Raw genomic sequence first — 13,405 nt, forward strand, 5'->3', positions numbered from 1 at the left:
GACTAACACCCATCATTATCCATGACTACCATCCACATGCAATCCACCACCACTTTTCTAATTACCACTCCTCCTCAATCTATTGTGCACGGAACAACATCGTTCTCTATGTAACATTCATTAATATCCCCTTTTGTCAATAACAGCTTCTACACATCACGGCAACATTCTTGACTGAAAAATCTTTAAACATGTCTATAGACTTTATGGAGGTTATGTGGGTGTCTGCGGCTGCCCATCAGATTTTATATTACCGTTCTCAATTAGGAAGAGGGTGTAGTTCAGAATAACACCTTCATGACTGTTGATGTTGACAAGACTCTTAATGATATGTGGAATGAGCACCACAGATGAAGGAGGGGGCGGAAACAGACACCTTCACCAAATCCAATGTTTGCTTCATGAACAATTGTTGCATCTTCAAAAATATATACTTTTTTATTCTGTTAGTTTTTTATGATGTGAGGAATTTAGCAGGTTTATAGTATGTATTGTTTTAAAATGTTTATTATATTTATACTACCGTTCAAATGTTTGGGGTCACTTAGAAATGTCCTTGTTTTTAAAGGAAAATCACATTTTTTGTCCATTAAAATAACATCAAATTGATCAGAAATACAGTGTAGACATTGTTAATGTTGTAAATGACTATTGTAACTGGAAAGACAAGATGTTTAATGGAATATCTACATAGGCGTACATTATCAGAAACCATCACTCCTGTGTTCCAATGGCACACTGTGTTAGCTAATCCAAGTTTATCATTTTAAAAGGCTAATTAATCATTAGAAAACCTGTTTGAAATATTGTTAGCACAGCTGAAAACTGTTGTACTGATTAAAGAAGCAATAAAACTGTCCTTCTTTAGACAGTTGAGTATCTGGAGCATCAGCATTTGTGGGTTCGATTACGGGCTCAAGATGGCCAGAAACAAAGACATTTACTTGAAAATCGTCAGTCTATTATTGTTCAGAGAAATTAAGATCTCATACAACGCTGTGTACTACTCCCTTCACAGAACAGCACAAACGGCTCTAACCAGAATAGAAAGAGGAGTGGGAGGTCCCGGTGCACATCTGAGCAAGAGGACAAGTACATTAGAGTGTCTAGTTTGAGAAACATATGCCTCACAAGTCCTCAACTGGCAGTTTCATTAAATAGTACCCTGCAAAACACCAGTCTCAACGTCAACAGTGAAGAGGCGACTCCGGGATGCTGGCCTTCTAGTCAGAGTTGCAAAGAAAAAGCCATATCTCAGACTGGCCAATAAAAAGAAAAGATTAAGATGGGCAAAAGAACACAGACACTGGACAGAGGAACTCTGCCTAGAAGGCCAGCTTCCCGGAGTTGCCTCTTCGCTGTTGATGCTGAGACTGGTGTTTTGCGGGTTCCATTTAATGAAGCTGCCAGCTATTGTGTGTAGACCAGTGACACAAATTCTCAATTTCATCCATTTTAAGATCAGGCTGTAACAACAAAATGTGTGAAAAGTCAAGGGGTGTGAATACTTTCTGAAAGCACATTAATATAGTGGAACTAACTGTTTTATATACATACATATATATGTATAGATACAGTGCATTCGGAAAGTATTCAGACCCCTTGACTTTTTCCCCAAAAACTTACGTTACAACCTTATTCAAAGTATTTATGAAATTGTTTTTTCCCCCTCAATCTATACACATTACCCCGTAATGACAAAGCAAAAACCGTTTTTAGAGATGTTTGCAATGTATATTAAAAAAACGGAAATATCACATTTACATAAGTATTCAGACCCTTTACACAGTATTTTGTTTAAGCACCTTTGGCAGCGATTACAGCCTCTATTCTTCTTGGGATTGACGCAACAAGCTTCACCGTAGGGATGGTGCCAGGTTTCCTCCAGACGTGACGCTTGGCATTCAGGCCAAAGAGTTCCATCTTGGTTTTAACAGAACCGAGAATCTTGTTTCTCATTGGGAGAGAGTCCTTTAGGTGCCTTTTGGCAAACTCCAAATAGGCTGTCATGTGCCTTTTACTGAGGAGTGGCTTCTGTCTGGTCACTCTACCATAAAGACCTGATTAGTGGAGTGCTGTAGAGATGGTTGTCCTTCTGGAAGGTTCTCCCATCTCCACAGAGGAACTCTGGAGCTTTGTCATAGTGACCATCGGGTTCTTGGTCACATTCCTGACCAAGCCCTTTCTCTCCCGATTGCTCAGTTTGGCCAGGCGGCTAGCTCTAGGAAGAGTCTTGGAGTTTCCAAACTTCTTACACTTAAGAATGATGGAGGCCACTGTGTTCTTGGGGACCTTCAATGCTGCAGACATTTTGGGTACCCTTCCCCAGATCTGTGCCTTGACACAATCCTGTTTCGGAGCTCTACGGACAATTCCTTCAACATCATGGCCTGATTTTTGCTCTGACATGCACTGTCAACTGTGGGACCTTATATAGACAGGTGTGTGCCTTTCCAAATCATATGCAATCAGTTGAATTTACCACAGGTGGACTCCAATCAAGTTGTAGAATCATCTCAAGGTTGATCAATGTAAACAGGATGCATCTAAGCTCAATTTATTTCGAGTATCATAGCAAAGGGTCTGAATACTTAAATAATGTATCTCAGTTTTTTTTTTATTAGCAAAAAATGATAATGCCTGTTTCACTTTGTCATTATAGGGCATTAACTTTTTAGGGATAGGGGGCAGCATTTTCACTTTGGATGAATCGCGTGCCTATAGTGAACTGCCTCCTACTCTGTCCCAGATGCTAATATATGCATATTATTATTAGTATTGGATAGAAAACACTCTGAAGTTTCTAAAACTGTTTGAATTATGTCTGTGACTATAACAGAACTCATATGGCAGGCAAACTTCCAAACAGGAAGTGGAAATTCTGGGGCTGGTTGATGTTAAACTCATCGTCTATTCACATCCCAGTAAGATATGGATCTGTTCGCACTTCCTACGCCTTCCACTAGATGTCAACAGTCAGTAGAACGTGGAATGAAGCCTCTAGTGTGATGTGGGGCCGGATGGCAGCTATTTGAGTCAGTGGTCTGGCAGAATGCTAGTTCCTGGTCAAGCGCACTAGTCATGATATGGCCATGCGTTCCATTACTCTGTAGACAAAAACGAACGCTCCGGTTGGAACGTTATTGGATATATATGATAACAACATCCTGAAGATTGATTCTCTACTTAATTTGACAAGTTTATTCGACCTGGAATATAACTTTTTTAAGTTTTCGTCCGAGTTCGCCTGGACCAGCGCCAGCGTTTGGACATGTGAACTAAACGTGCTATCAAAAGTAGCTAATTGGGACACTAGTAATGGACATTATCGAACAAAACAACGATTTATTGTGGAACTAGGATTCCTGGCACTGCATTCTGATGAAAGATCATCAAAGGTAAGGGAATATTTATGATGTAATTTCGTATTTCTGTTGACTCCAACATGGCGGAGAAATGTTTTGTATTTCTGAGCGCCGTCTCAGATTATTGCATGGTATGCTTTTCCGTAAAGTAAAAAAAAATCTGACACAGCGGTTGCATTAACTTGACACTACAGGGGGTGCTGTTTCAACTTGGACATTTATCGTTCCCAAATTAAACTGCCTCGTACTCAATTCTTGCTCGTACAATATGCATTATTATTATTACTATTGGATAGAAAACAATCTCTAGTTTCTAAAACCGTTTGAATTATGTCTGTGGGTGAACCAAACTCTTTCTGCAGCAAATTCATGACAGGAACTGCGAAGTCTGAAAACGAGGCTCTGTTCTCAGATCAGTAAAGCTCTGTATGTATCCTATGGGTCGACATGAACTGCACCCGCCTTCCCCTGGATGTCAGTAACCAATGAGAAGTGGAATGGAGTTTCTACGTAGTTCTCAGAGCTTATAAAAGGCCAAGGAACGAAGGGAGCTCTCTTTTCGACGTTCGTAATTGCGCAAAGCAAGACCTCAGGATGGCATTTTGAAACGCTCAGTTATCGGCCTTAGCATATCCGTCTGTAATTTAATTCGATATATGTTAGAAACATCATAACGAAGTTATTTTAAACGATGTATATCAGTTTATGCAAGTTATTGCTATTTTCGGAATTTCCTTAGTATTGCGCTTTGAACATTTGCATGTTGTGGCCACATAGCTAATGTTAGCTGCTATTCCGAAGTTGAAGACGACGTTTTACAACCAAGCAACGATTCTTTTGGACAAAGGACCACTTGCCCAAGATTCTGATGAAGCTCATCCAAAAGTAAGAGCTATTTATGATGTTATTCCGTATTTATGTGGAAAAATGTAAACGCATTTGTCCACCATTATTGCGGCACTAGTCTGGCTGTAACGCACACTGTATGTCTAGTAACGTTTATTTAAAAAATCTAACTCAGCGGTTGCATTAATAACTAATGCATCTTTCATTTGCTGTCCAACCTGTATTTTTTAGTCAAGTTTACGATTATTTATTGATTAGATTAGGTGCCTTTCCAAGATGGCGCCGGCCAGAATGCATGACCTGTTGCCACTGATCACATTGTATAACCACGATTTGTGCTGCTAAATATGCACATTTTCGAACAAACCTATATGCATTGTAATATGATGTTACAGGACTGTCATCTGATGAAGTATATCAAGGTTAGTCCAATTATATATGTTTTGCTGGATTGTTACGATCGCTAACCTTTGCTGCTGGTAAATGCGGTTGTGTTTCTGGCTATTGTGGTACGCTAATATAATGCTATATTGTGTTTCGCTGTGAAAACACTTAAAAAATCTGACATATTGGCTGGATTCACAAGATGTTGGCTTTCATTTGCTGTACGCTGTGTATTTTTCAGAAATTTTTTAAGATGAGTAATTAGGTATGCGTTGGTCTCTGTAATTATTCTGGCAGCTTCGGCACTATTTCAGATTGCAGCTGCAATGTAGAACTGTGATTTATACCTGAAATATGCACATTTTCTAAAAAAACATTGCTATACAATAAATATGTTATCAGACTGTCATCTTATGAAGTTGTTTCTTGGTTAGTGGCTATATATACTATTTGGTCGAATTTGTGTATAGCTACTGATGGAGTAAAAACTGTGGAGTAAAAAAAGTTGTGTCTTTTGCTAACGTGGTAGCTAATAGATTTACATATTGTGTCTTCCCTGTAAAACATTTTAAAAATCAGAAATGATGGCTGGATTCACAAGATGTGTATCTTTCATCTGGTGTCTGACCTGTGATTTAATGATATTTAGATGCTAGTATTACTTGTGACGCTATGCTAGGCTATGCTAGTCAGCTTTTTACTGTGGGGGGTGCTCCCGGATCCGGGTTTGGGAGGAATTAGAGGTTAAGAACAAGTGTATCTTTAATTATATGTAAAACATGATCTTTCATCAAAGTTTATGATGAGTATTTCTGTTATTTGACGTGGCTCTCTGGATATTACTCTGGATATTTTGAGGCATTTCTGAACATGCGCCCATGTAAACCGAGATTGTGGGATATAAATATGCACATTATCGAACAAAACATAAATGTATTGTTGTAACATGATGTCCTATGAGTGTATGCTATGAAGATTATCAAAGGTTAGTGATTAATTGTATCTCTATTTCTGCTTTTGTGACTCTATCTTTGGCTGGGAAAAACGGCTGTGTGTTTTTTGGATTTGGTGGTGATCTAACATAAATATATGTTGTGTTTTCGCTGTAAAACATTWAAAAAATCGGACACGATGGGTAGATTAACAAGATGTTTATCTTTCATTTGCTGTATTGGACTTGTTAATGTGTGAAAGTTACATATTTCAAAAAAATATTTTTGAATTTCGCGCGCTGCCTTTTCAGCTGAATGTTGTGGGTGTTCCGCTAGCGGAACCCCTGGGCTAGAGAAAAAAAAATGAAATCCATTTTAGAATAAGGCTGTAACGTAACAAAATGTGGAAAAAGTCAAGGGGTCTGAATACTTTCCAACAGCACTGTATATGTATATATGTATGTTTCTTTATTTTTACTATTTTCTACATTGTAGAATAATAGTGAAGTCATCAAAAACTATGAAATAACACATATGGAATCATGCAGTAATCAAAAACGTGTTAAACAAATCCAAATATATTTTAGATTCCTCAAATTAGGCACTATTTGCCTTAATGACAGCTTTGCACACTTGGCATTCTCTCAACCAGCTTAATGAGGTAGTCACCTGGAATGCATTTCAATTAACAGTTAATTTGTGGCATTTCTTTCCTTCTTGATGCATTTGAGCCAATCAGTTGTGTTGTTAACAGGGTAGGGGTGGTATACAGGAGATAGCCCTTTTTGGTAAAAGACCAAGTCCATTTTATGGAAAGAACAGCTAAAATAAGCAAAGAGAAACGACAGTCCATCTTTACTTTAACTTGTTATGGCTGCAGGGGGTGTATTGAAAAATGGAAAATATGTGCCCATTTTCAAACGGCCTCTTACTCAATTTTTGCTCGTACAATATGYATATTATTATTACTATTGGATAGAAAACAGTCTCTAGTTTCTAAAAACGTTTGAATTATTTCTCTAAGTGGAACAGAACTCTTTTTACAGCCAATTTCCTATCCGGAAGAGCTTGTCTATAAAAGGGCATGTCACTTAGGACTGTAGAAACACGTCATACGCCTTCCCCTGGGTGTCATGCGGAAGTGAGAGAAGAAATCACTTGATTATCTCGTCCTGGGATTGAACACAACCTCTTGGAGTGAGGCTTGCGCACTTTATTTTTTTTTCTGGGCGCGAAGTAGGACCTGGACTCTGCTCCTGGAAAACACTCGTTAACGGTGAATATGATATCTGGCTTCGATTTTATTTGATACATGTCACAATATCATCCTAAAGTATGTTTTTTCAATATAGTTTAATTATATTATTGAAATTTATTCTGGACTTTAGACGTGATGCGACGCAAGAATTTTTTCAAGATGGAGAGGTTAGCRTCGCACTGCCAGTGTGCTTGCTAATTCAAGAGGGAAATTGTTCGTTCTGGATCGAAATAAAGACGTTTCTGAACAAAGGACCCCTTGGAGAACATTCTGATGGAAGATCAACAAAGATAAGGACCCAATTTGGGATGCTTTTTCATATATCTGTCGAACTGTGCTATGCTACCGTTTGACTAGAATCAATGCTGCTGTGTGCTAGCTATTGTAGTAAGCTAATATAACGATATATTGTGTTTTCGCTGTAAAACACTTCAAAAATCGGAAATATTGGCACTATTCACAAGATCTTATTCTTTCATTAGCTATCCACCATATATTGTTCTGAAATGTTTTATGATGTGTAATTAGTAGTTGACGTTGGTGTCTGTATTTTCTCTGGCTACTCCCGTGCGATTTCTGACTGTAGCTGTGATGGTGGCTATGATGGTAGCAGTAATGTAAAACTGATTTATAGCTAAAATATGCACATTTTCGACAAAACATAGATTTATTGTGTAACATGTTATAGGACTGTCATCTGAGGGAGTTTTTTCTAGGTTATTTAGGTTGGTTCAGGTGTTGTTCTAGGTTAGTTAGGTTAGCTTTGTGCATGCTACTTGCATGCTACCGTTGCTGTGAAAAATGTCTGTCTGTCTTTTGTATTGGTGGTGAACTAAAATAAATATATGTGGTGTTTTCGCTGTAAACACTTCAAAAATCGGAAATATTGGCTCTATTCACAAGATCTTTCTCTTTCATTAGCTATCCACCATATATTGTTCTGAAATGTTTTATGATGTGTAATTAGTAGTTGACGTTGGTGTCTGTATTTTCTTTGGCATGCTACTCCCGTGCGATTTCTGACTGTAGCTGTGATGGTGGCTATGATGGTAGCAGTAATGTAAAACTGATTTATAGCTAAAATATGCACATTTTTTGAACAAAACATAGATTTATTGTGTAACCTGTTATAGGACTGTCATCTGAGGTAGTTTTTTCTAGGTTATTTAGGTTGGTTCTAGGTTAGTTAGGTTGGCTTGTGCATGCTACTTGCATCATACTTGTGCTGTGAAAAATGTCTGTCCTCTTTTTTATTTGGTGGTGAGCTAACATAAATATATGTGGTGTTTTCTCTGTAAAACATTTAAAAAATCGGACATGTTGGCTGGATTGACAAGATGTTTATCTTTCAAATGCTGTATTGGACTTGTTAATGTGTGAAAGTTAAATATTWAAAAAAAATAGATTTTGAATTTCGCGCCCTGCACTTGAGCTGGATGTTGTCATAGGTGTACCGGCGCCGGGCTGCWGCCATAACAGGTTTTAAGACATGAAGGTCAGTCAATGCGTAACATTTCAAGAACTTTGAAAGTTTCATCAATTGCGGTCGCAAAAACATTACGCGGTATGATGAAACTGGCTCTCATGAGGACCGCCGCAGGAAAGGAAGACAGATTTACCTCTGTTGCAGAGGATAAGTTCATTAGAGTTAACTGCACCTCAGATTTCAGCCCAAATAAATTCTTCAGAGATTGTAACCAAAGTAAACATCCTGTTACTCAGGCCCAGAAGCCAGGATATGCATATAATTGGTAGCATTGGATAGAAAACACTTTGCAGTTTCTAGAAATTTTTAAATAATGTCTGAGATTATAACACAATTGATATGGCAGGCGAAATTCCAAAGAAAAAACAACCGGAATTATTATTTTTCTGAGCTCCCAGGCTCTTATAATGGAAAGCTTCATCTCCACACTGGGTTGATTTTAACAGGTGTCGTGTCTTTGGCATCATTAAAAGTGAAGACTTATTTTATCAAATCAATTCTCTGTAATTATTATTACGTGATTAAACTAATCATGTAAATGTAATTAACTAGGAAGTCGGGGCACCAAGGACAATCTTCAGATTACAAAGTTATAATTTTCCTAATATAACTTTTCAGATATTTTAATATCTGATCAATTAGTCTTCTTATTAATGAATTATTATTTATCTCACGTCAGTCTCCTTCCAAACGTCGTAATTTGTTGGTTATCTGCACGAACCTAGCCTGTACTATAAATCATCCATACACCACTTGGTTTAATCATTTATTTACTAACTAAMTAAATAATCACAGAAATGCATCAACATTTAAACAGTAGATATGTTAGTAACAAATTATAGGGAAGATTACCAAGTGGGCTAAGCCGATATGATGACTTGGTGGACAAAGGGAAGTGGGTGTGGACTGAGCAAGAGCGGGAAAGACAAAAGGGATCACTACACACACAGTTGATAATTATATTAATTGAAATGCWAATCCTTTGCACATGAACGCTCACTCATTCGGGAATAATTGCAATCAATATATATATTTACGCCCAGGTGTCGTCGTGATCTCTGTTGGCATCGTCAGTCCGTCTGTTGGAGAGTCAGTCCATCCGAGTCTCTCTCTCTTTCTTTGTTTCTTCGTGGTTAGAATGGATACTTCAGAGTACCATTCAGAAATGCTCTCATAGATAGATGTTTCAGCAGTTGTCAGTATTCGCAATCCCAGGTTTACATAATTTCTAGCTGGAGACTATTAATTAGCATCTAAGATTTGCTCTTATTCTGTAGGGTTCGATAGTCTCAGAGTTCAACCATTTCCAGCCGTGTAGCCAATGCTCCAAGTGGTATGGTTAGGAATTCAATAGCTATTCGCAATCACAACTCATGCTGTGGGATTGCTTAGTCTTGGTGCTCAAACCTGTGCCACCTCAGTTTACACTGAGGTATGCGTGGTCTGAAGATGATTTCCTCAGGTTGGGGGTTTATTTGTAACAGTAGAAAATTATGCCTGATCATGTCTGTGCTCACGGGGGCGGGGCAATGACTTAGTTAAACTTTAAAGGGAATACAATTATCTCACATTAAAGGTTTGACATCATATTACATCATTTCATAAATAGTTTCATCTTTAATCATTCATTTTATACAAGATTTAGATGCAAACCTCATAATTGAGAAATGTACACATTCATAGATATATTTATGTGTGTTTCCTGTCCTCTCTGAGGTCACCAAATGAAACACACTCATCATACCTGTCCACGGACCATTCCCACCTCCTCACAAGTGGACATTCTGTTTCAAATTCCCATTTKGGGGATTTAGGAGTTCGCCATGTGAAATTCTTTGTTCTCTGTGTCTCTCTTTCTGCATGGCCAGGGGGAGAGAATCTCCGCCAGGAATTTAGGACCTGAGATAACAGAACCTGGGTGTAGGAGAGACTGGGAAGCCATGATCTATACCCAGAAAGGGCCACGTCATGACACAGGCCTCATGCCATTCAGGTAGAATAATAAAAACACCAAACTAATGAAAGAGCACACAGGGCAACAGCACTTCAGGAGCACACAGACACAAACAATATCCCTGGCACCAATATATTCAACTGGCTTAGCTCACTATTACAGCACTACCAATTTCTATTTATTAAATTCCTATTGAGAGGGCTGGCTGGAGACAGCCGATGAATCTGCCAAAGTCTGCAAAAAGCACCAGCACTGTGTTTGTGAAAATCAGGAGCTACCCTATTTGTTTGAGCTCCTCTGTAAAAACCTGTTACAGAGTCTAGCCTTGTGTAGAGGAAGAGGAGGAAGAGGAAGAATATACTGTATGCTTAGTCTAATACAGTGACAACTAAAAGATACCAAAACCAAACGTGATGTTGCTGTCCATGGTACTGATTTCTGTGTGTGTGTGTGTGTGTGTGTGTGTGTGTGTGTGTGTGTGTGTGTGTGTGTGTGTGTGTGTGCAAATAGAACAAACATGTTGACTCACTCTAATTCACCAATTCCATCCTCCTCTTTCATGTTGGCTAAACGGTCTATGACTATCATACAGTACACACTTTTAGTTTTTGATGTCCTAGGCTTAACTTCCTTTCATGGGCAACGATACGCCAGGCCAGCTAGTAAACATTAGCTACATGTTGAACTTCCGTCCTTTCCACAATGTATGAATTTATGATTGGATCAGAATCGCTGTTATAATCATTGGCCCGTACGGATAATTAAGTAAAATCACATGTCCAAATCCCTATCTCCATCCATGGTTAATTAAGGAAAGGGAACATTTTAGCTAGCTAGCCACCGGAGGACACCAACACAGCGTGATGCAACAAGTTTTTTTGTGTCAATAATGACGTTTGGCTTGTGAAGTGATTGGTCTGAAGCAAAATCCAAACTGGCTTCCATTGACACTTTTTTTGTTGATACGCCAARACCATTCACAGCTAAGCTCACTCAGTTAAGCTCAACGCTAATTGGCTATTATTTTATAAAAAATATTATCAAGGGAGGCCAAATACTCGCTGGCTTCCCCTGCGTTCAAAGCTACAGACGGCAACAATGTCATACTCTTTYTGACCAGCCAGCATCAGATAGATACGCTACACATACTGAGACAGAGGGGCGCTATTTCGCTCGCTCGGATGCTTTCTTCCGTTAAGATACTGTAAATTCAGAGAAACGGCGGCCGGCCCACGTAGATGGAAACAGAAAAACCTGAGCCTTTTGGGTAAAACACTGAGGTAAATCCTGTATGGAAATGCGCCACAAGAGTAGGAGTGCTGATCTAGGGTCAGATCCCACCATATACAGGTACCACAATATAATTAGATTAATGATGATCTAAAAGTACAAACTGCAATAAATATATATATTCATGCCCAGGTGTCGTCGTCAGCACTCCTACTCAAAGACAATTTGTGAATATGGGTCCAAACTGATCCTGGCACATAAACTATTGCAGATGAATTACTGGGGACTGAGACAGGGGGATTGGGAGACACTGTGGCCATGTTCAATGTCACCCCAAGACAGAGCCAGGCAGGCAGGAGCTTACCCAACCACTCTGAGGCAGTGGTTGTGTGGCTAGCAGATCTGAAAGAGAAAGAAAACATTATTTGAATGAGAATTCAGTCCACTTGACAATTCAACAGAATTCAGTATTCTTCATGGTGATGATTTGTACAACTTGAGACAAGTAGCAATACAGTACAAATATATTAAAACGTAATATGGAACGTAACACAGATACAGCTGATGTGCATGTGGTGGTTTCAAATAATAATGTTACTACAGATAGCTAGCTCTATCCATGCTTTTCCTGATATTATAGCTAGCTAGTTGATGTTGTTCTAGCTAGCTCACCCAAAGCAGGCTTCTCCTCCTCCTCACTGGTCTGCAGATGCATGACTACCTGATCATGATGTTGTGGCTGTAACATTTAACGGTCACTACAACAACAACTAGCTAGTTGTATCAGACAGACATTTTCAGGAAAAGAAGCTCACATAGCAAGCCAATAAAATGAATATCATTGCATTGGTTTGACATTGACATCTAGTGAACTAATCAAGATACACTATATATACAAAAGTATGTGGACATTTCAAAAGAGTGGATTCGACAATTTCAGCCACACGTTGCGGACAGGTGTATAAAATTGAGCACACAGCCATGCAATCTCCAAAGACAAACATAGGCAGTAGAAGGGYCTTACTGAAGAGCTGACTTTCAACAAGGCACCATCATAGGATGCCACCTTTCCAAAAAGTCAGTTTGTCAAATGTCTGCCCTGCTAGAGCTGCACTGGTCAACTGTAAGTGGTGTTATTGTGAAGTGGAAACGTCTAGGAGCAACAACGGCTCAGCYGCGAAGTGATGAGACACACAAGCTCACAGAACGGGACTGAGGAGTGCTGAAGCGTGTTAAAATCGCCGGCATGCATAGTGCTAACTGTAAAGTTTGGTGTAGGAAGAATAATGGTCTGGGGCTGTTTTTCATGGTTCATGGTTCGGGCTAGGCCCCTCAGTTCCAGTGAAGGGAAATCTTAATGCTACAGCATACAATTACATTCTATACGTTTCCGTGCTTCCAACTTTGTGACAGCAGTTTGGGGATGTCCCTTTCCTGTTTCAGCATGATAATGCCCCCATGAAATGGTTTGTCGAGATCGGTGTGGAAGAACTTGACTAGCCTGCACAGAGCCCTAACTTCAACCCCATGGAACACCTTTGAGATGAATTGGAACGGCGACTGCGACCCAGGCCTAATCGCCCAACATTAGTGCTCGACCTCATTTGAATGGAAGCAAGTCCCCCCCCCCCAGCAATGTTCCAACATCTAATGGAAAGTGGAGGCTGTTATAGCAGCAAAGGGGGGACCAACTCCATATTAATGCCCATGATTTTAGAATGAAATGTTCGACGAGTAGGTGTCCRCGTCATTTTGATCATGTAGTGTAGAAATAGAGAGATCTTACCTTATTATCTCTGTAGCAGTTAGCTTTCATCTCGTCTGGGCACTACATTAGCCAGATGAAGGAACTGCACATCTAATCTTCTTCCCCATCCCTTTGTCTTGATTCTACAGGAAGCTAACCTGTTCTCCTCAAAACATTATTAACAAGCTAGCTATTGTTAACCA

Source organism: Salvelinus sp. IW2-2015, linkage group LG11 (genome assembly GCF_002910315.2).
Source record: "Salvelinus sp. IW2-2015 linkage group LG11, ASM291031v2, whole genome shotgun sequence".
NCBI lineage: Eukaryota > Metazoa > Chordata > Actinopteri > Salmoniformes > Salmonidae > Salvelinus > Salvelinus sp. IW2-2015.